The following is a 22,215-nucleotide window of genomic DNA, read 5'->3' on the forward strand; positions in this document are numbered from 1 at the left end:
AAGGTACACAGAACACCCACTAACTCCTACAGATGCCAGCACACTACACAAGGCGCTGCGCTGGCGGCTTTATATAGTGTGGGGCATGTACTACTACTACAAAAAAGAGCAAGATAGCTAGCTATATAGGTGGATATAGCGGTGTATACTGGGTTCAGTGCACGCAGACAGCACGCACAATCTCCTACCACTGACTGCAAGCTCTATTTAAAACGAGCAAGATAGCTAGCTATATAGGTGGATATAGCGGTGTATACTGGGTTCAGAGCACGCAGACAGCATGCACAATCTCCTACAACTGATTGCAAGCTCTATTTAAAAAGAGCAAGATAGTTGGCTATATAGGTGGATATAGCGGTGCATACTGGTTTCAGAGCACGCAGACAGCACGCACAATCTCCTACCACTGACTGCAAGCTCTATTTAAAACGAGCAAGATAGCTAGCTATATAGGTGGATATAGCGGTGTATACTGGGTTCAGAGCACGCAGACAGCACGCACAATCTCCTACAACTGACTGCAAGCTCTATTTAAAAAGAGCAAGATAGTTAGCTATATAGGTGAATGTAGCGGTATATACTGGGTTCAGAGCATGCAGACAGCACGCACAATCTCCTACAACTGACTGCAAGCTCTGTTTAAAATTAGCAAGATAGCTAGCTATATAGATGAATATAGCGGTGTATACTGAGTTCAGAGCACGCAGACAGCACGCACAATCTCCTACAACTGACTGCAAGCTCTATTTAAAAAGAGCAAGATAGCTAGCTATATAGGTGGATATAGCGATGTATACTGGGTTCAGAGCACGCAGACAGCATGCACAGTCTCCTAGAACTGACTGCAAGCTCTATTTAAAAAGAGAAATATAGCTAGCTATATAGGGGGATATAGCGGTGTATACTGCGGTCAGGGCACGCAGACAACAACCACTACAGAAAAGCAATAACGCAAAATCCGCCGATAACGATCGGTGTATACTGTGTTGAAGGTACACAGAACACCCACTAACTCCTACAGACGCCAACACACTACACAAGGCCGCCGCGCTGGCGGCCTTATATAGTGTGGGGTGTGTACTACACAGCCTGAGCTATAATTGGCCAAAGGCATCCTGCCTGTGGCCAATCATGGCTCTCCTCGCTGCCGGCGCTGTGATTGGCCAAGCATGTGGGGTCACAGTGCATGCTTGGCCAATCATGAGCCAGCAATGCACTGCGATGGCGCAGTGCATTGTGGGCCGTGAGCGCCACGCGAATTTGGCGCGAACGTATGTTCGACTCGAACATGAAGCTCATCCCTAATAGCCAGTAGGGATGAGCCGATGTTCAAGTTGAACGTGGGTGTTTGCCTGTTTGCTGAATACTGAAATTTATTGGGGAATTCACAGGAAATTTGAGCAAAATTGAGTGCCCCATAATGAAGGGTGAGACCATCAATGCACTGCGAAAACGCTGTACATAGACGGCTACTGATTGGCCAAAGCATGCAACTGACCTGCATGCTTTGGCCAATCACAGTGCGCTCTGCTGTGAGAGCCATGGTTGGTCAAAGGCAGGGTGCTTACATGGTGGCCGTACAGATTTTCATGAATGAGAGCAGCAAAATTACATTTAAAAAGGAAAAAATAATAATTTAAAACTCCTGGCAATATACATAAAAATCATTGAAAAATGGCATGGGCCCCCTCAGTCCATTACTAGGCCCTTTGGGTCTGGTATGGATACTAAGGAGAGCCCTGGGCCAAAATAATTAAAAGAAATGTGTGCGAGTTCCCCCCAAAAACAGGCTTTTCAAGTCTGGGGGGAACCTATGCCATTTTTTTCAATGATTTTTATCTATATTGCCAGGAGTCGGCAATTCATTACAGACGTGAGTAGTTTTAAATTACATTTTTTCCTTTACAAATGTCATTTTACTGCTCTCATTCATAACATTATGTAGGTTGCCATGTAAGCAGCCTTACATAGTGTGGGGCGTGGACTCAGCCCCCTCATGACTTTTGCAGCAGAGTGTGCTGTGATTGGCCAAAGTATGCAGGTCAGGTGCATGCTTTGGCCAATCAGCAGCCATCATTGACATTCTCGCCGTTCATTATGGCGCATTCCATGGGTGCTCGAATTTCCTGCGAACGCCCCATAGTGTTTGGTATTCGGCAAACGGGCGAACATCCAATATTCAAGTCGAATTTATGTTAGGCTCAAACTATGGGCTCATCCCCAATCAGCATGAAGGGTATCTGCCTGCAATAAATTATTTCTGGCAGTTTTCTTCTGAAAAAGATTGCTACTTAGCCTGAATCGAAAATCTCAATGTTCAAGAATATAATCCTGGTGGGGTGGTAGGCCATGGTGAACCCCAAATGCAACTTATCTGTAAAAGTGGACAGATCCTTATCTGTAAAGAGTTGATGCTCCCACTCCAGGTACAGGTTTGTGTAGGATGGGGCACAGCAAGTGCCCATCACTGTGCCCTATATCTGAAGGTAGTGGGAGCCAGCAAAACAAAAAACATTATTGTCAAGTATAAATTTTAAAGAACACAAAATGTAGTCAGTGTAATCCTGTGTCATAGTACTAGACTGGTACATAGTTTTAGTCACTACCTTTTAATTCCTGTTTGTGTGGGTTGCTGCTATAATGCGCCTCCACATCAATTGTAACTAACAAACCCTTTTGTGGTATAATCAGATCATCAATGACCTCAATAAAATTAAGGGTGTCTTGAATGTAAGACGGAAGGCAAATAAGGTCTAGAGGACAAAATCAACCAAATGGCTAAAGTTTTTGAGGATTGATTCCTGACTTTATATGATGAGCCTATCGAGGATATCACGTACGCCATTATGTACTTTAGGTAGGGCATAAATCACTGGAGGCTTGGGAAACTTAGTCTAAATAAATTCTCAAATCATTTTTAAGATCATTCCCTGCTCAAAAGCCCTATCCACAAGCTTGTTAAACTGCCTATTAAAACTTTTGATAAGCAGAGGAGAAATTGGACAGTACCGATTAACATTGCTTAAACTTTTCATACACATCCATTCGCACTGTGAAATATCCATAAGGTTAGTTTGATGTTGTTCACTTTTTTTTTCATAATTCATTTATTTAGTTTCCTTCCTTTGTTGGGGTATTGTCTCCCTTTTTCTTAGTCCTTTTTCAATCAGGCGGACTTCACTTTTCTCCCTTTTGGCCTTTTGGGAACACATGGAGTGTCATAATTTTAATGTATTAGCTTGATTTAACATATACTTGCAGGATATTTTTCTGTATCTATCATCTTTGTAAGTGGTATTACATTTCCAACTATAATGTGGCACCAATAAATAAAATTTTGTTAGTTTCTTTTATATATATTCCTTACTATATTTTTAATTCTTAATATGAAGGCTCATTGGGTTTCCCTGAGGAAGAGCAAGTCTTGAAATGCATCGAAAACGTGGGCACTAAATCTGTGATATGTGAGATGATTGTGTTATATGTGGTGTCACACACAGATGCAGTATATAATACTATTGTTGCAAGCAATATACAGTATGTAATGCATGGCCTGTAAACTTATGCTATCCTGTGATTTTATTATTATAATTTGTATTCCTAAAAATAGTTATCACCATGGATTATTTCAAGTCATACTATTTACATTTTGCATCCAAAAAAAACCCAGATAAAAAGTGCAGTCACCACATCCAGTACCAGTAGGGGTGCGCATCTTCATTGGTCTCACGATTTGATTTGATTATGATTATCTGGTCAACGGTTCGATTCCACGATTCATCACGATTACCGACGAGCGCCCACTTATGCTTAGGCCACCTTGCAATCTTCTGGGATACATCACAGTTCTCAAAAGATTGGCCGGCTATGCAGAACAGCGCACTGAGACATGCTCACCCGGCTGTGAAAGCTGCAAGCTGTCACAGCCAGATGCCCACAGTAGTATTGCCAGTGCCGTGAACAGAATGGAGGGTTTGGGTGGCCACGTCACTGAATTGTGGGCAGGTGAGTGTCTTTTTATTAAAAGTCAGAAGATACACTTTTTTTTGTAGCTGCTGACTTTTAATAAACAAAATAAAAAACATTAACTGGAACTCTGCTTTGAATTAAAAATAACCTCACTCCCTTAAAAAGTGCACTAATCTGGTGCACTATATGGTACAGGCATTCACACACACTACTGCTAGGAGGTCAGGAGGGATAACAATCCAGAGTTGACAAACAGCCCTGTCAAGTTCCCTGTATTGTCTCTGTGCTGACCAGTGGCAGCTGGTGCTAAACATTTTTTTTGGGGGGGGGGGGGCGCAAACAAACTGAAAAATACTGAACCTCCCACGTCAAACGCAGCCACCTGTGCCCATCAAACGCAGCCACCTGTGCCCATCAAACGCAGCCACCTGTGCCCATTAAACGCAGCCATCTGTGCCCCTTAAATGCAGCCATCTGTGCCCCTTAAATGCAGCCACCTGTGCTCATTAAATGCAGCCAGCGTGAGGTTTAAGTAGAGTACAAACCTATTTGTACTCACTGTTACTTTCTTTTAATAAATGCCAAGTTACATTGAATGATGTGCCCCGCAGTATGTGCTTTTAAAATAAATGTCACTTCATACAGAATTTCCCAGTAAATGCATCCTGATCATGTTGCTCTGCCCGACCCACCTTTCGACTCTCTCTCTCTTCTCACGTTTCATGTCTCTCGAGTCCTGACGTCATTGGGGAATTCTCAGCCCCACCCGCCTCTCTTCTGATATAATATCTATAGTAAGCGGGCGGGTCTGAGAATTTCCCCCTGACGTCCGGATTCAAAAGACGTGAAACATGAGAGGAGAGAGGCGAGAGGCGTGCCGGGCTCAGCACATGATCGGAATGTATTTACTGTGAAATTCGGTATCGCAGTGCATTGACGGCTTCTGATTGGCCAACACATGCACCTGACCTGTATGCTCTGGCCAATCACAGTGTGCACTGATGTGAGAGCCATTATTGGCCAAAGGCAGGGTGCCTTTGGCCAATCATGGCTCAGGGGGCTGAGTCCATGCCCCACATTATGTAAGGCTGCTTGCACAGTGGCCGTACATAGTTTAATCAAAAATATTTATATATATATATATATATATATATATATATATATATATATAACAGTGCTCGCAATAATGAAACAATGACCTAAATCCCATAACAATTCATTAATAAGTGAATGCCCATATATTGGTGAACGATGTGCTCCAATCCATAAAGTGCAAGGTGCTCCAAAATTCGAGGTGAGCAACACCCCCTCATATGTCCTCACCCACTGGAAGAAATTGCCCCTTTAACTTTTCAGTCTATGGGTTGTTTCAGGCTTAAAATGGTGGGCAGGGATGGCAGATTCACATTGATTCACAAACCAGATCTCCCATGCTCATAATAATCGTCCATGGATAAAAGTACCCAAAATGACATAAAAAGGTGGGAACTAGCATGAAGTACTGTTGGGCAATATCTTTATTGCGCAAATAAAATGAATATTTACAAAATGCAGAGTAAAAGTAGGCATATATTGGCAAGAGATGGCAATAGGAAATGCTGCTGTTGGTGTCTGTTCCACCGATAACCGGAAGTGGTGTCTATTGGACTCGAAACCGAAAATTGTGTTAACACGTTTCACCCTCCCACATAAGTCCTTGATAACGCCACGCTCAAAGAAAAAGAACTCCAGATCCAATGTTTCTAAGTTCCCTGCAGGATGATGATTTGTATTATAAATTTTCATGTCATCTAATACTTATTTCTTGTAAAATGGCCTACAGCCTTTTATAGTGATACATATTTTTTATACAGTTTTTTACAATCTTTACAGCTTTGTCTCTCCTGTTTTCATTGCTCCTCCCCCTCATTTTATTGCTGGGATATTATGAGTATAAGATAGTTTTGAGCCGTTGACTGAGCGTCATTTTAATATTTAAAATGACCTATTCCATACTCCAGCTGGCTACGGTTTATTGCCTTTAGTTATGTTAATAAGCTATTAATGCCCAGGGTGTGTGGCCCACGATCCCTGCATTAGGATTTTCGGTGGCCATTGTGGCTCTGGTTCTATTGTACAATTTAGTGCCTTTTACATGGCCTGTTTGGCAGGTGTTTTACCCTAATGTTTCACTGTTCACCACTGGAGGGCATTGCCCTTTCATTTATCTGTTTAAAATTGTAATTTGGTCTTAGTTTGTTTTTAGTCCACACTTATGGAGTTTTCTCCATCCCCTCCTCATAAACAGCTTCCTTATGGCCTGTGATCTAACTGGTAATTTTTCATCAGACTAATTGCTTGTTTTAAATATTCACGCTATGCCTTCTCTTTTTTTTTTTTCCTTTTTGTCTTTGGCTCTTCTGTTTTCCTTGTGTACACTGACCCCTTAAGGAGCTGCTGAGTTTGTTTGAGCCTGTACTCTGCTATTAAACTGAATTGTCTCAATCCCCTTGACACAACTGTGGTACAATGTTGGTGGGAAGCTAATAGTAAAGGATGACCCCACAATGTGCAGTATAACAACAATATATCTTTATTACCTGGGTATGCTATGTTCCACCTGCTGGAAAAGGAACAACACTCCACACCAATGGTACTTAAACAAGAACATATGTTTACTGAAACCAGTGTATACAATAGTAATTACAGTGTTAGTACTATCAGACCAACATAGTGTAACAGCACAATAAATATTTACAACAGTTTGTGCATTTACAGTTGTCTATGATGGTCTCTGAGAATGTGTCTCCAATTGGGACTAATGCTCAGAGTAAATATGCCTTACTCTGGGCACCTTTCCACTTCCAGCACACTCTGGTAACTATAGGAATGCAGGGTTAATAATGAAATACCACACAATTACTAGGGACCTCCCCCTACTTTAAATGGATGCAAGGCCTTGCAATGAGAAGTGCAGTCTCTGATCTTCTTTCTTCTGCTAGCTATTTGTGTTGTAATAAGTGTAATCCAACAGTTGAACAACAAGGGTTAACGTAAGGAGAATATTAGAACTGTTCCTGTAGTGTGATATATCTGCAACTGCCTCCAGTGTAATTGGCTTTGTATAACACAGTGTTGGTAGTAAAGTGAAGGGTAGGCTTGAGGCCTGCTTAAACTTAGTCTTTTATTAGGTTCTCCTCCATGGGACTACAGGTCCCAGCAACTCTGTGTTAAATGTCTAGGTGTATATAGCTGTGTCAGAAAAACTGTGGGCAACAACCCTCTCACCATACTGAATCTAAAGAATGGAATAGCTCAGCTCCGATGCACTCAGTCTTGCTTTTATCCGTCTGGCTCTGTCACACCGCTCCGCTCGATGAACTGGGTCCCTCTAATGGCTCCGACAGGTGTCTCTGGATCCTTCCCGATCTGGTCACAAAGTCCTTCCAGTGATCAGGTAACAGATAGTCTTTAGTTGTTCCACTCCGCAGTGGCTGTAGGCCGCGCTCTCTGGAGACCTTCTCACAGGTCCTTGTAGGCAAGCCACGCGTCCAGAAGAGAAAGAATGGCTGTGCGTTCAGTCCAGAAGAATCATGGGTAGGTCATCTGGCATTCTGGGTAGGTAGGTAATAGCAAAAATGTAAACCGTCACTTCATGTTATATTTCTAGTGTTATAGAAAAGAAAATACTAAGAGTCAATTTCTTGTATTGGCCACTAGATGGTGCCAAATACTAAGCTATAACAGCTATAACAGTGCTCATAGACTTGCATCACATTATGTTAGTAGGCAAAAATAGCAGCGCTACACTTGTATAGCTACGAGTTCCTTGAACCTGCCGTCCTCTCCTAGTTCCTCCATGTGTACATGATGGCTCCTCCAGTTTCTTTGAAAATATCCTCCTTAAATTGTAGAGGATCCAATACCATTGAAAAATTGAGGAAAATTGTATATAATTTTCAAAGGGCTCATACCCAAATACTTTTATTGCAGGAAACCTATTTCTGTTCAGATAGTATCCCCCAATTGTGCAACAAACCTTACCCCACATGGTTTCATTGTCCTAACCCCTCAGCCAAGTCTAAAGGTGTCTCCATATCGTTCCATCGCTTGTTTCTCCCAGAAGTGTTGGACTCTCTCTTAGACCCTCTAGGAAGATATTTTTTGGAATTGAAATATATGAAAACAATATGGGGGGGCGTGGCTTGGTGTCCGAGGAAGATGGACGCACGCTGCTAAAGCTCTCTCTCCCGGAGGTCCAGCGATCATTCCCTCGGATACCCTTTCTACGAAAAATATGGGGAGCACGTCGCAAAACCCCTCCGGATTACCCCCCCCCGCTCTTCCAGGGGCCAAGACGTCCACACCAGCCTGCAAATACTGGAGATCTTCCGGGCGCGGCCTAGAGGCCCTGCGCCTGACCCTCACGTAACGCACCGCGAGGCATCTCCACATAGCAGGGGAGCTCCCAGGTCCAGAAGCCGAAGTCCGCAAGATCACTCCCTGGACCCACCACCCTCACAGGCTCTCAGCTTGGCAGACTTACGAGCCATGACTGCGGACATCAAAGGGGCCCTAGCGGCTGCAGTATCGGAACTACGCGCCGATTTCCAATCAATGGTCTTGAGGGTAGAAGACATTAAGGAGACGCAAGCCCGCCATGACACCACTCTCTGCCGCGTCCAGCAAGTCTCCGAATCCCACGCGATTCACCTCAGAGATGTCAACCGCCACCTGGAAGACCTCGACAACCGTGGAAGGAGACATAATGTGAGGGTAAGAGGTCTTCCAGAATCCATAGAGCCCACACAACTCTCTCACTCAGTTACAGCCATCTTTAATAGCCTTCTAGAGAGACCCCCTGACACACCTATTGTACTGGAGCGCATACACAGGGCCCTGAGACCTAGGGGAAGAGACACAGACCCCCCTAGGGATGTTATCTGCTGTGTTGCTGACTACCTCCTAAAAGAGGAAATAATGAGAAAGGCCAGAAATGGGGGTCGGATCCACCATCAAGGTGCCGAAATCAAACTGTTTCAGGATCTATCAGCAATCACCTTGCAGAGAAGGAGAGAATTGAAACCTATCCTAGACCTACTGAGAGCTCGTGCAATCCCATACAGATGGAAATTCCCTCTTTGCCTATCTGTTACATATAATGGCCATACTGTGAATCTTAGGGTCCCGGAAGATCTAGAACATTTTTGCAGCACTCTCAACTTGCCACCTATGGAAGTTCCTGACTGGTATAGTGACTTCCGCCTTCCCCTGCTACGCAGAGTTGATTCCATGGATGGAATAGCTGAGGCTGGCAACTTCAACAATCGGCAGACGCAGGAGAGCTCACCCCCTCGCCTCTCCCCCAAGGGCCCAGGGCAACCTACGCAATCACAGCCCCACCGCTTCTCCTGACCATAGAAAACCAAGACGCTCATAAGGATCCTTCTACTGCCGCCCCTGTATTTCGGATCACAGTTAGCTGCACCTGGTGCAACGTTGCCGTCACTACCTGAACCACGTTTGGACTTGCTCCCATTTCATTTTATTGTTACTCTGGAGCCGTCCACCCCTCGCTACCTCTCCCTGCTAGTATTACGAGAGAGGGATCTTCCAGCTATTCTTGTCTGACATGTAATTTACACGCTACTCGGCTATAGACCTTTCTCCTCTTGGCTGATACCCGCCCTTCTTACACCCTCTTTACCATACCCCTTCAGTGACATGTTACCTGTCGCCCAATTGCTACTGGTTAGTGTGATACACTGCTCCTCTGCCTCAATCATTGGCTCACGCCCTGGCTCTATACATGTGGAACATTTATCCCCAACCTACTACCAACAGAGGCATGAATAACCTTATATCCCAGATGCACACGCTTTTACTTTGAGTATCTTGCCATCCTTTTTTGATTCCCCTTGTCTATTTTTTTTTTTGCTTCTTTTTGTTTTTTTCTTTTATTTAGTGCCTGCTTGACTAGTTGGACATATGCCACGGGTGAAGGTATTGTACCCCTACTCTAACTTGTTTTTTCTCCCATTCTCTAGTCCTGCTTAGTCCTATAGCCGGAAGCCATAATAGCGGAACGTTATACTATATGTAATGCTACCAAGTTCATACTGTCAGCAAGATCCCCTCTCTTGCACTATTGGAGGGGACGATGGACTTACCCAGACTAGTACCTCGACTATGGAGTTAATCATTCTCATGCTTATGTTGATACTCGGGATATGTCCCACCAATGTTCTAGAATGTTTCTTTATGTTTTGTTTATATGGTGGAATAACTGCTTACGTGACGATCCCACTGTTTTCTTGTTATTTTTGTGTAATTCGGATCCGATACTGTTCTCCATACACCTTTACTGACATTTTTAGGTCTCAGATTCAGATGTTATTATTGTATGTATAGACCATGTTAATGTTACTACACATGGGATACCTGTTCACTCTATCGGTATCCTCTCTAATCCTCCTCCCGGATGTACACTATTCTTGACACAACGCAGAGGATGATACTACTTTACACCCCTTTCACATTAGTCACCCTGGGTCCCCTTGGTTTCACCAACTGGCCCCTGTCCATTTATACACTGCCAACCCGGCTTCCTTTAGTATTACGTTCCCTATTCCCCACATACACATGGGTGCACAACTACCTCCATAATTTCGCCCAGCCTTTTGCCCTTTCACTCCCCATCTTACAGTCATCAAGCTCATGCATTGCGGGTATCCTCCCCAATCCCCTTTCTGACCTCAAGGGACATAGAGTTCACACTCATCCTCGCTCGACCACCAATCACCCTCCACCACAGGAATCTCTGTGAGATATCCCTGACCTACACTGGTTCTGTGTTCTGTCAGGAAGGTTCTAATTAGACCTCCTGACCCCAGTAATTATCCCACTTCACCCCAACCTTTCCCTTTTTCCCCTTCCCCCCTCTTCTTTCAATCTACTCACCTTCAACCTTCCCACCTGTTTCCGTTTCTATCTTCTGCGTAGCCTCGAGCCCTCTTCCCTTTCCCCCTTCTGTAATTTCCTTCCCCTCCTTACCCTTTCTCCCGTTACCCCCTCTGTGACTCCGCTACTCGCCGTCTACACTTCTTCAGTCCCAACCACATCTTCATCATCATGCACCCTCGTAGAATTCGACGTTCCCCAGACTCTAACTCCCTCAAGATAGTGTCCTTAAACGCAAAAGGTCTAAACACCCCTGAAAAACGTTCTCAACTTTTATCTCATATGAAAGCTATGAAAGCTGATGTCGTCTTCGTCCAAGAGACACACTTTGGCTCTCAAACGGTTCCCAAATTTTCTAACTACCATTACCCAATCGGATACCACTCTACCAACCCAAATTCTAAAACAAAAGGCGTCTCCATATTAGTGTCTAAAAGAATCCCTCTTCACATTACAGATACAGTAATCGATGACCAAGGCAGATATGTTTTCCTTAAAGGCTCAATACACAACAAACCTGTCACATTAGCCAACGTATACAGCCCTAACACGGCGCAAGTCCCTTTCTTTAGGACAATTACAAATCAATTGGCGACGTTTCAATCTGGCATATTGATCCTAGGGGGTGATTTTAATGTCCCCTTGGATCCTCAAATGGACACTTCCACAGGTTCCTCCCGCCTCCCCTATAGAGCCCTTAGACAAATCAAACTGTCTCTCCAAAATCTCCTCCTACACGATTCCTGGAGAACCCTCCATCCAAAGGAGAAGGACTTCACATTCTATTCTAATCCCCATGACAGATATTCAAGAATTGACTATATATTCTTGACACAGACGGATCTTCCATTTCTCACACAAGCGACTATTGAACCCATGGTTCTCTCAGACCATCATCCCACGACGATTACTTTGACCTTTCCTGTACTACAAGAACGAACACACGTCTGGAGACTAGATCCAAATATCCTGACTGATATTACACGAGCTTCGCAGATCCGACAATGTCTCAATGACTATTTCACAGAAAATAACACGCAGGACACATCCTTTATTACTCAATGGGCCGCACATAAAAGTGTAATACGCGGGAAAATGATGTCTATTTCTGCCCAACTTAATAGAGAACGAAAACGCCGCCTATCCGATCTTTACTCGAAACTTAAAACACTCGAAACTGCACACAAACGTACATTGGCTGAGCAGACCCTCCAAGAATTACAAAACGTTCGTTCCTCCATTCAAGAGGAGCTTGGAAAATCCATTAAGAAAAAATACATGCTTTCCCAGAAACTTTTCTATGAGTTCGGTAACAAAAGTGGTCACCTTTTGGCCCGGGCCTTGAAAGCCAAACAGTCGAAAAACACCGTACACTCCTTACATACCTCCTCTGGTAAAATACTCACATCTAACACGGACATAGCTAAAGAGTTTGAAAACTTTTACTCTGAACTCTATAACATCAAACAATCTGACCTGTCCCCGTCCGCCGTTCTTTCCAGACAACAGACGATGAAACATTTCTTGGATAAATTTTGCCCGTCCATTCAAAACCCCGACATTATATCTGACTTAGATAGTCCTATCACATCATTGGAATGGGCAAAAGCCCTTAAGCAGACGAAAAACGGCAAGAGTCCTGGCCCGGACGGACTACCCGCGGTATATTATAAGACCTTTTCAGACGTCCTCCAAGACCCCTTTCGGAGAGCCTTTAACTCCATTTCTGACGCCACACCCCTTCACCAAGACATGCTCGAGGCTCATATAGTAGTCATTCCGAAAGGAGACAAGGACCCGACTAAGACCGGTAACTATCGACCCATATCACTACTCAACGCTGACCTGAAACTGTTTTCCAAAATTATAGCCAACAGACTTCTCCCGCTCATCCCTACACTAATTTCCCCTGATCAAGTAGGATTTGTCCCGGGCCGCGAGGCACGGGACAATACGACGAAAGCTATCAATCTGCACCACTTAATCAATACCACTGGACAGAGGGGTTTCTTTCTTTCACTTGACGCGGAGAAGGCATTCGATAGGGTTGCATGGGATTACATGCACTGTGTTCTACAATCCATTGGCTTGGGACCCAGACTGCTATGCTTCATTAATGCTTTGTATATCTCCCCGAGAGCGAAAATAAGAGTAAACAACACCCTATCGAATGCCTTCTCCATCCGGAACGGGACCAGACAGGGTTGCCCCTTGTCCCCTATTCTTTATATCCTCACACTGGAACCATTTTTGAACAACTTGAGACGAAACCAAGATATCTCTGGAATTCGATCCAAACTAAGAGAATACAAAATTGCCGCATATGCGGACGATATCTTGATGTTCCTGACCAACCCCCTGATCACGCTCCCATCCCTCTTGAAATCATTTGAGCTATTCAATATGTTGTCCAACCTAAAAATGTATTTTAATAAGTCCTACGCCCTCAACATATCCCTACCCAGTACCACGACTGACCAATGTAAACTTAATTTCCCATTCAACTGGACTGATGATGCTATCACATACCTGGGCATACAACTTACAAAAAACCTGAACGATCTCTACAACAAAAACTATGTACCTACTTTACACAAGATTATAAGGGACCTAAAACTGTGGGATAAGCCAATTTTCTCCTGGTTTGGCAGAGCTTCCATTTTAAAAATGAATATCCTCCCTCGCATGTTGTACCTCTTACAGGCAGTACCAATAAAACTCCCATTAGCTTTCTTCAAATCGTACAGGCAGACCTGCTCGAAATTTCTCTGGGGCATGCATAGACCTAGAATTAGTTATCTCCAACTCTCCTTACCCAAGAGTAAAGGTGGTATAGGCCTCCCAGATATTTCCAGTTATTATAAAGCTACACATCTGACGAGAATAATTGATTGGAACATTCATTCACCGTATAAAGACTGGGTCAACTTAGAAGCGTCCTTCGTAGACTCTCCTCTCCACTCCCTTCCCTGGGTACAACGCAGACACGTCTCCCCCACAGTCAAATCCCACCCACTCATTGCCCCGAAATTACTGTGCTTCCTTACCGCCTGCACTAAGGATGATATCTCATCCACACCTGGTCCATTGACCCCACTCAAGATGAACCCGGACTTTCCCCCGGGTATGCACGAATCCTTTCTCCTCAAACATTGGCCACAAGTACCACTACAGATATCATCTTTTTACAAAAATGGACGATTACTTACAGCTCAGCAATTGGCCGCTGACATGAAAACGCCCCCTATTCCCATGTGGACCTACCAACAGATTCGACATTACCTTCATTGTAGTAACAAACAAACGGACTGTACTAGACCTCTGACCCCCTTTGAGAAACTCTGTTCTTCCACTACGCCTCTGACACACCTCATATCCTTAACTCATTCCCTTTTATATCAAAGATATATTCCCGGGGACTCTTTGGCTTGCAAGGCCTGGGAGAAAGACCTCGATCTCTCCATTTCTAGTGAAGACTGGGAAAACATTTTTCTTAATATTCATAAAGGCACTCTAAATGTGTCCACTCAGGAGAATGGGTTCAAACTTCAATGCCGATGGTATAGAACCCCTGCTCTGATCCACTCCTGGGATGCTCAAGTTTCTGATACCTGCTGGAGATGCCAAAATCAACGTGGCACCCTATTGCACCTATGGTGGCTCTGCTCAGCCATCCAACCTTTTTGGCAAAACACACATCTGTTAATTAACAAAATTACAGGTACAGAATTGCCCTTTCAACCTGCTCTATATCTCTTGCACCACGAAGCTTCCTTTAGAACATCTTACCGTAAGTCTCTCACACTCCATCTAATCAGTGCAGCCAAGCAATGCATCCCAATCCATTGGAGGTCTTCTACCGCTCCCTCCACTAAAGAATGGCTCCGGAGAGTAGATAAAATAGCACAATTGGAGGAACTCATTCATATTAATAACGACACACCGACTAAATATGCCTCGAAATGGGCCCCTTGGCAACACTTCAGAACCACTGATGACTTTCACCGTCTGACACAATCTTCTACCTAATTCACCATAAACTAGTAAGAACTCATATGACCTTATATTCCCTAGACCCTTTTCATTTGGAACAGTTTACTAACATCCATTGTAGCGTCACTTCTATCACATGACCCTTCAGAAGATCGTTTCCATTTATTCAGGACCTACGGACGGCGAGTGGCGGAGTACTTATAGCCCTACTTATAGTCCTACCATGCCTACTCACTCACCTGATGAATCCAACCTCACCCCTGCTCTTCTCTGTAATTCTCTTCCCCCCATTCTCTCTTACTCTCCTTCCCCTCCCCCTCCCCCCCTCCGCTAGCCTCATATAAACTCAACATCACAGACGTGAACCTCCCCTCTCTCTCCCATTCCTTCCCTAATTTAATTCTTTCTATTTTCTTTTTCTTTTTCTTATTAGACTTCTGTCTGATTTTGTCCATCTTGATATGATACTCTCACATTGTGCTCATTGTTGAACCCTATTCCATACTCATTGATAAGAGAGTTATAATTTTTCGTGCACTTAAGATCTCCTTCAATATATCTGTTATTGTGAGCAGATAAACGTATATCGTGGATATCCCATGCTTCCAATGAGCTACCTTATACTGTTTGTTCGCCTATACTGTTGGTTTACTCACTGTTCTGTTTATCAGTTCTAGGATGTCATTTTCTCTGTATGTTGCTTTATCGGAAAACAATAAAAATGTTTGGAAAAAAAAATATGAAAACAATATTTATTGTCACGAATGTGTACTCTCCTAATCCGGATCAACTGTGTTTCCTCTCTTCTGTGATGTCTCGCATAGAGTCCTTTGGCACCACAAATATTGTCTTCGGAGGGGACTTCAACACACCATTGATCCCAAGACTTCATGCTCCTTTAGTTAAGTACTCTATATCACCTACCTCCCTCACCAAAATGTGTTCTCTTCTTACTAAAATGTCGCTGGTTGTGTGGAGGGTGCTATACACCTGTCAGACCCACGTACCTGACAGGTGAGCCCGAAATAGCAGGGGAAGGTCTCCCTTACGGGTCTGGTTCACGGCCCCTGATAGGATGGACAGGAGGCACGGGAGCGCAGATGGGTATGAGAGCCTGGCGGGTTAGTTGCTGAAGGAGGGATCCAACGGCAGGGTTCAGACAGGTAGACAGTCTCTCACGGCTAGATGCAGGAGCAGATGCAAGCAGAAGGTGGGAGCAGGTCCAGCCACAGGCACAGATGACAGCAGGCAGGTAGTGCAGAAAAGGGATAAGCAAGTTCGAGTCCGGGTCACAAGCAGGGTTGGCAACAGGCGGGCAGCGTGGTACAAGGAGCAGGCACATGCAAGGTCAGAGACAGGCCGAGGTCAAAGGCAGGCAGCAGACAGGGAAATCCAAGGGACGAGCCGGGTAAACAGGAGTTCAGGAACACAAGCGAAGTCACAGGTCACAGGGCACAGGAAGCTGCAGATCGGACAGCACCGAGTACACCACGGGGGAACACTTAAGTAGGCCGATTGGCGCCAACGCGCACCGACGCGCGCGCACACGCGAACGCGCACACGTGCACGCGAACGCGCAGGCACGCGCCCAGCAGCGCCAGCGTGCACCAGCACACACCGACGCCCCGCAGCTACCCAGTGACAAGTCCGCTACGGGCAACTCTCTGACAGTGCCCCCCCCCCTCAAGGGCAGCCTCCGGATGCCCATCCGGGCCAATCTATCCAAGTGGGCACTTTTAAAAGCACTGAGCAGTTCCTCCGCATGTAAATTGCTTTCAGGTTCCCAGGAGTTATCTTCCGGACCGTACCCCTTCCATTTGATTAAATACTGGATTTGGTTGCCCCTCCTTCTACAGTCCAAAATCGCTTCCACTTCGAATTCCTCTTCATTATTAACGATTGCGGGTTTAGGTGGGCCCGAGTTCCGGCCAGTGAAAGGATTAGGAGTAACAGGTTTTAACAAAGATACATGGAAGACTGGATGAATCTTTAGGGAACTGGGCAAGTCCAACTCATATGTAACATCGTTAATTTTCCTTCTGACCGCAAAGGGACCCAAAAATTTAGGACCCAGCTGCATGGGTTCAGGAGGTTCAGGTCCCGGAGCCAGAGGAGCTAGGGTGGATGGCCGAGAAAAGCTGGAAGCACTAGGAACCTTGGGGAGGACCCATGTAGGCCGAAACTGGCTGGAGGACCTCTCAGAACGACGTTCCCTAAGGCGTTGATTGATTTGGATGGAGTGGTTGATGAGCTCTTCCAGAGACTGAGGGACACCGACCCATGCCAGCTCGTCCTTGAGTGAGTCAGACAAACCCATGCGGAACTGGTAGCGCAGGGCGGCGTCATTCCATTCAGTATCAGAACTCCAACGTCTAAAGTCCACCACATAGTCCTCAACCGCCCTGCGCCCCTGCTGTAGGACATGCAAGGCAGCCTCCGCAGTTGCTCTCAGCTGGGGATCCTCATAGAGCTGGGACATTGTGGCGAAAAAGGTATCCAGACTGTCAAGAGAGGGCGACTTCTGCTCAAGCAGGCGATGGGCCCAGGACTGGGGTTCACCAGACAGAAGAGAAATCACGAAGCCCACTTTAGTCGCTTCCAGGGAGAAGGTGCGAGGTTGTAAAGCGAAGTAAAGCTCGCAAGCATTGCGGAAGGACTGGAACCTACCGCGGTCACCAGAGAATCTCTCTGGAGTAGGTACCCTGGGTTCGGGAGGCAGCATTACTACGGAGGGTGCTGGTCCGGCAGCGGAAGCTCCTGGTTGGTGTGCAGGAGATGACAGTACCTGGATTTGGGCTTCCAGTCTGGTGTAGCCTTCTTGCAGACTCTTCACGGCTTGAGTGAGACCCGCCAGGTGTCTGCACAATTCCTCCATGGGGGAGGCTCCCTGCTCAGGCTCAGACATGGCTGTCCGATACTGTCAGACCCACGTACCTGACAGGTGAGCCCGAAATAGCAGGGGAAGGTCTCCCTTACGGGTCTGGTTCACGGCCCCTGATAGGATGGACAGGAGGCACGGGAGCGCAGACGGGTATGAGAGCCTGGCGGGTTAGTTGCTGAAGGAGGGATCCGACGGCAGGGTTCAGACAGGTAGACAGTCCCTCACGGCTAGATGCAGGAGCAGATGCAAGCAGAAGGTGGGAGCAGGTCCAGCCACAGGCACAGATGACAGCAGGCAGGTAGTGCAGAAAAGGGATAAGCAAGTTCGAGTCCGGGTCACAAGCAGGGTTGGCAACAGGCGGGCAGCGTGGTACAAGGAGCAGGCACATGCAAGGTCAGAGACAGGCCGAGGTCAAAGGCAGGCAGCAGACAGGGAAATCCAAGGGACGAGCCGGGTAAACAGGAGTTCAGGAACACAAGCAAAGTCACAGGTCACAGGGCACAGGAAGCTGCAGATCGGACAGCACCGAGCACACCACGGGGGAACACTTAAGTAGGCCGATTGGCACCAACGCGCACCGACGCACGCGCACCAGCACGCACACGCGCTCGCGCACGCGGAAGCGCAACAGCGCGCGGAGGCGCGCACCCACCAGCGCTAGCGCGCACCAGCACACACCGACGCCCCACAGCGTGCCCAGTGACAAGTCCGCTACGGGCAACTCTCTGACAACACCTCTAGAAGAGATTACACCTATTTTATCTCCACTCATTCATACTACAATCAGGTTGACTACTTGTTGATCTCCCAATCTCTCCTGGACTCCAAACCTTCCCCCTCTATTGGCCTGAAACTCTGGTCAGATCATACCCCGGTGCACTTGGCCACATACCTTTATGTGGACAAGGTTACACCTGGTGTCTTAATAATTCCTCTTGCGCTCAAGCTATTTCACAAGCAATTCTGGACTTTGTTCATACCCACGCTCAGGATCAAACTCCCCTCCAGACTAAATAGGAGGCTCTGAAGTGTGTGCCTAGGGGTTTGTTCAACATGAATCTCAAATAAAAAAGAGAATGCACGCAGGTTATTAAATGTCTCCTATCCCAGATCTCCACTTTAGAAGCCATCTATAAGCGCACCCTTGATCTTTTGACCCCAGGGGAGCTGTTTAATACACGCTGTTTAATACACTTTTTTGCAGATCATTCTCAGGTAGCCAGGGATAAAGGGCGCTATGTTCACTATCCTCAGGCCAATAAAGGTGGCAAACACTTTGGCCGGGTCTTACACCCTAGACAGTACAGATCAACAGTCCTTTATATTTGCTCTTCCTCAAATACCAAAAAGCATGCAAACTCAGAAATAGCAGAAGAATTTTGAGAGTATTATTCTTCCATATATAATTTGTCTTCCCCAACAGACTCCTCTCCTTCACTCTCAACCACCCTGGATATGCTGGCCTATATCCAAGACACATCACTACCTACTATTCCTGCTCCTGACTAGGGATGGGTGAACGGTTCTGTTCGGGCCGAAATTTGGTTGTTCGGGTGTTCTGCGAACACCTAACAATATCCGGTGTTCAGGGCAAATTCGAAAGCCACCAGAACACCGTTAAAGTCTATGGGACACTAACCAGAAAAATCAAAAAGTGCTCATATTAAAGGCTTATATGCCAGTTATTGTCATTAAAAATGTTTGGGGACCTGGTTCCTGCTCCAGTGGACATGTTTTAATGCAATTGTTTTTTTTTTTTTTTAAACGGCAGTTTTTTTGGGAGCAGTGATTATTTTAATGCTTAAAGTGAAACATTGCTAAAATATTCCTTTAAAGTGGTTGTAAACCCTTACAAACCACTTTGACCTACAGGTAAGCCTAGATTAAGGCTTACCTGTAGGTCCAAGCAATATCTCCTAAACCTATATGGTTTAGGAGATATTTGCCCGAAAACGGGCACCGCTGTCTACGGCGCATGCGCCGTAGACAGCGGCGCGCAGGCGCACTGAACGCGGCAGTTCCAAAAATTGAGCTGCCGCATTTGTCGACTCCCGTGCACATGCGCGGGAGTGATGTCATCGCGGCTTCGCCGAATGACAGCGGCGGAGCTGCTAGACGCCACCAGCAAGATGGATGCGGCGGACTACAGGGGACAGCGCGACTTCGCTGGCTCCTGTGTCAGGTAAGTGACACATAATGGGCTACTATGCGATGCATAGTAGTCCATTATGCTTTACCTTTGCAGGGAAAAAAAGAGGAAGTAAACTCATCAGGGTTTACTTCCTCTTTAAATACCATGCCTGGGGGTGTTTATAGTAAGCCTGTAAAGTGGCATATTTTTCCCGTGTTTAGAACAGTACCACAGCAAAATGACATTTCTAAAGGAAAAATTGTCATTTAAAACTGATCGTGGCTGTAATGAATTGTCGGGTCTTGCCAAGATAAATAAAACTCATTGAAAAAATTAACCCTCCAAAGCACCTTGTCCCCATGTTGATGGGGAAAAGGGCCTCATCCCCAAAACCTTTGCACGGTGGTTGTGGGGGTATGCAGGCAGGCGGCTTATCGGAATCTGGAAGCCCCCTTTAACAAGGGGACCCCCAGATCCCAGCCCCCTAAGTGAATTGGTAACGGGGTACAAATGTACCCCAACCAGTTCACAAAAAAGTGTAAAATGGTAAAAAAAAGAGACCGCATGGGACAAATCCTTTATTAAAAGAATAAAAATATCCCACAATGTAAATTCACGCCGCCCAACGGACCACAAAAAAAAAGCCGCAACTGTTCCGCCTCCATGGGAGGCTCCTACTGACTGATGCTTCTGATGCTTCTTCTGGGTGACAGTCCTTTTATAGCTGAAGTCAAGCCATCTGGTGATGCAAACCCCCTCTGTCGCCACGGGGGCTTCCCCATGATGGCTACTCCATGAAACTCCATTAAAATGAGTAGAAATTAGATTTAACCTTAAACTGTGTAGAGGGAATATTGGTATGCATTAAAAAGGACATCAACTCCAGAGATAAAACATCAACTCCAGAGATAAAACAATAATTCTACAAGACTCTGGTCTGGCTGCACCTACAGGATGCTTTCCAGCTCTGGGCACCAGTCCTCAGGAAGGATGTGGAATTCCCTTCCACAGGCGGTTGTTTCAGCGGGGAGCATCGATAGTTTCAAAAAACTATTAGATAAGCACCTAAACAACCGCAACACACAGGGATATACAATGTAATACTGACCTATAAATCACACACATAGTTTGGACTTGATGAACTTGTGTTTTTTTTTCAACCTCACCTACTATGTAACTATATAACTTTGCACAAGCCATACACTCCAATCCCTCCATAAATGGGATAAATACGCCCTCAGCTCATTGTAAACTATCTCTCTCTACGCAGATGACCTTCTATTGTATGCAACTCAACCACATATTAGTGTCCCCTCTATTTTGACAGAAATACATAACTTTGTTTTGGACTAGAGAGGGAAGAGAGGGGAATTCCTGTATTGGGGTCCCTTCTTATAACTCCCTTCCCCTCCTAGCTGGGGGTCTTCTTTAGAGGGAAGTTTCTGGATATGGATCCCCTCTCATCTCCACTCTGCAGTCCTCCTAGCTGGAGCACTTGAACTGGGGGGAGGCAGGGGAGTTTCTGTATTTCTGGGTGGGGGTTCCCTTCTGATTACTCCTCTGTAGTCCTATTATCCAGGGGTCTCATTTACCCAGAGGGAGGGGGTTCCTGTATTCCCAGATGGGCAACCCATCAAATTTTTTTTTAAGAACAGAGTCTACCCGTTAATACGCTGCCTTAGAAATGTAACTTTTTTTATTTTTATCCTTGTTGCTATTGGAGATTTCCTTAATTTTCTGTCCGACGTGTAAGCACCTAATAATATTTTATGATCCCGGACATGCAAAATGTATCAAATAATGTTGTCCACAATTAAGAGGTAGAATTGCACTTAAACATACTTTGGAGATGTTTGATAATGTGTTTTAGCAGTTGATAGAGCAGCAACTTGTGGATCTCTCATTTTATACTCACATGCTTAAGCCCTTGTACACACGGTCGGACATTCCGACAACCAAATCCATCGAATAAATTCAGATGGATTTAGTCCACAAGTGGTCAGAAAGTGGTGTTGCATACACATGGTCGCACTAAGTTGTTGGAATTTCCGGTTGCCAAGAACGCGGTGACGTAAGCCGCGTAAGACGGGACTAGAAAAGGGAAGTTCGGCACCTTTTGGGCTCCTTCTGCTGATCTCATGTTTATCTCGTGTTAGTAGAAGTTTGGTTAGAGACGATTCACGCTTTTCAGATTTGTGCTTCAGTTCGTTACTGCTCTTCAGTTTGTGCTTGTCGGTGCGTATCTGCTTATCAGTGCGTGTAGTCAGTTAGTATTTTGTTGCTCATTGTGGACTATATCTTG

Source organism: Lithobates pipiens, unplaced genomic scaffold (assembly GCF_037356315.1).
Source record: "Lithobates pipiens isolate NorthernLeopardFrog02 unplaced genomic scaffold, aLitPip1_a1.2 Scaffold_25, whole genome shotgun sequence".
NCBI lineage: Eukaryota > Metazoa > Chordata > Amphibia > Anura > Ranidae > Lithobates > Lithobates pipiens.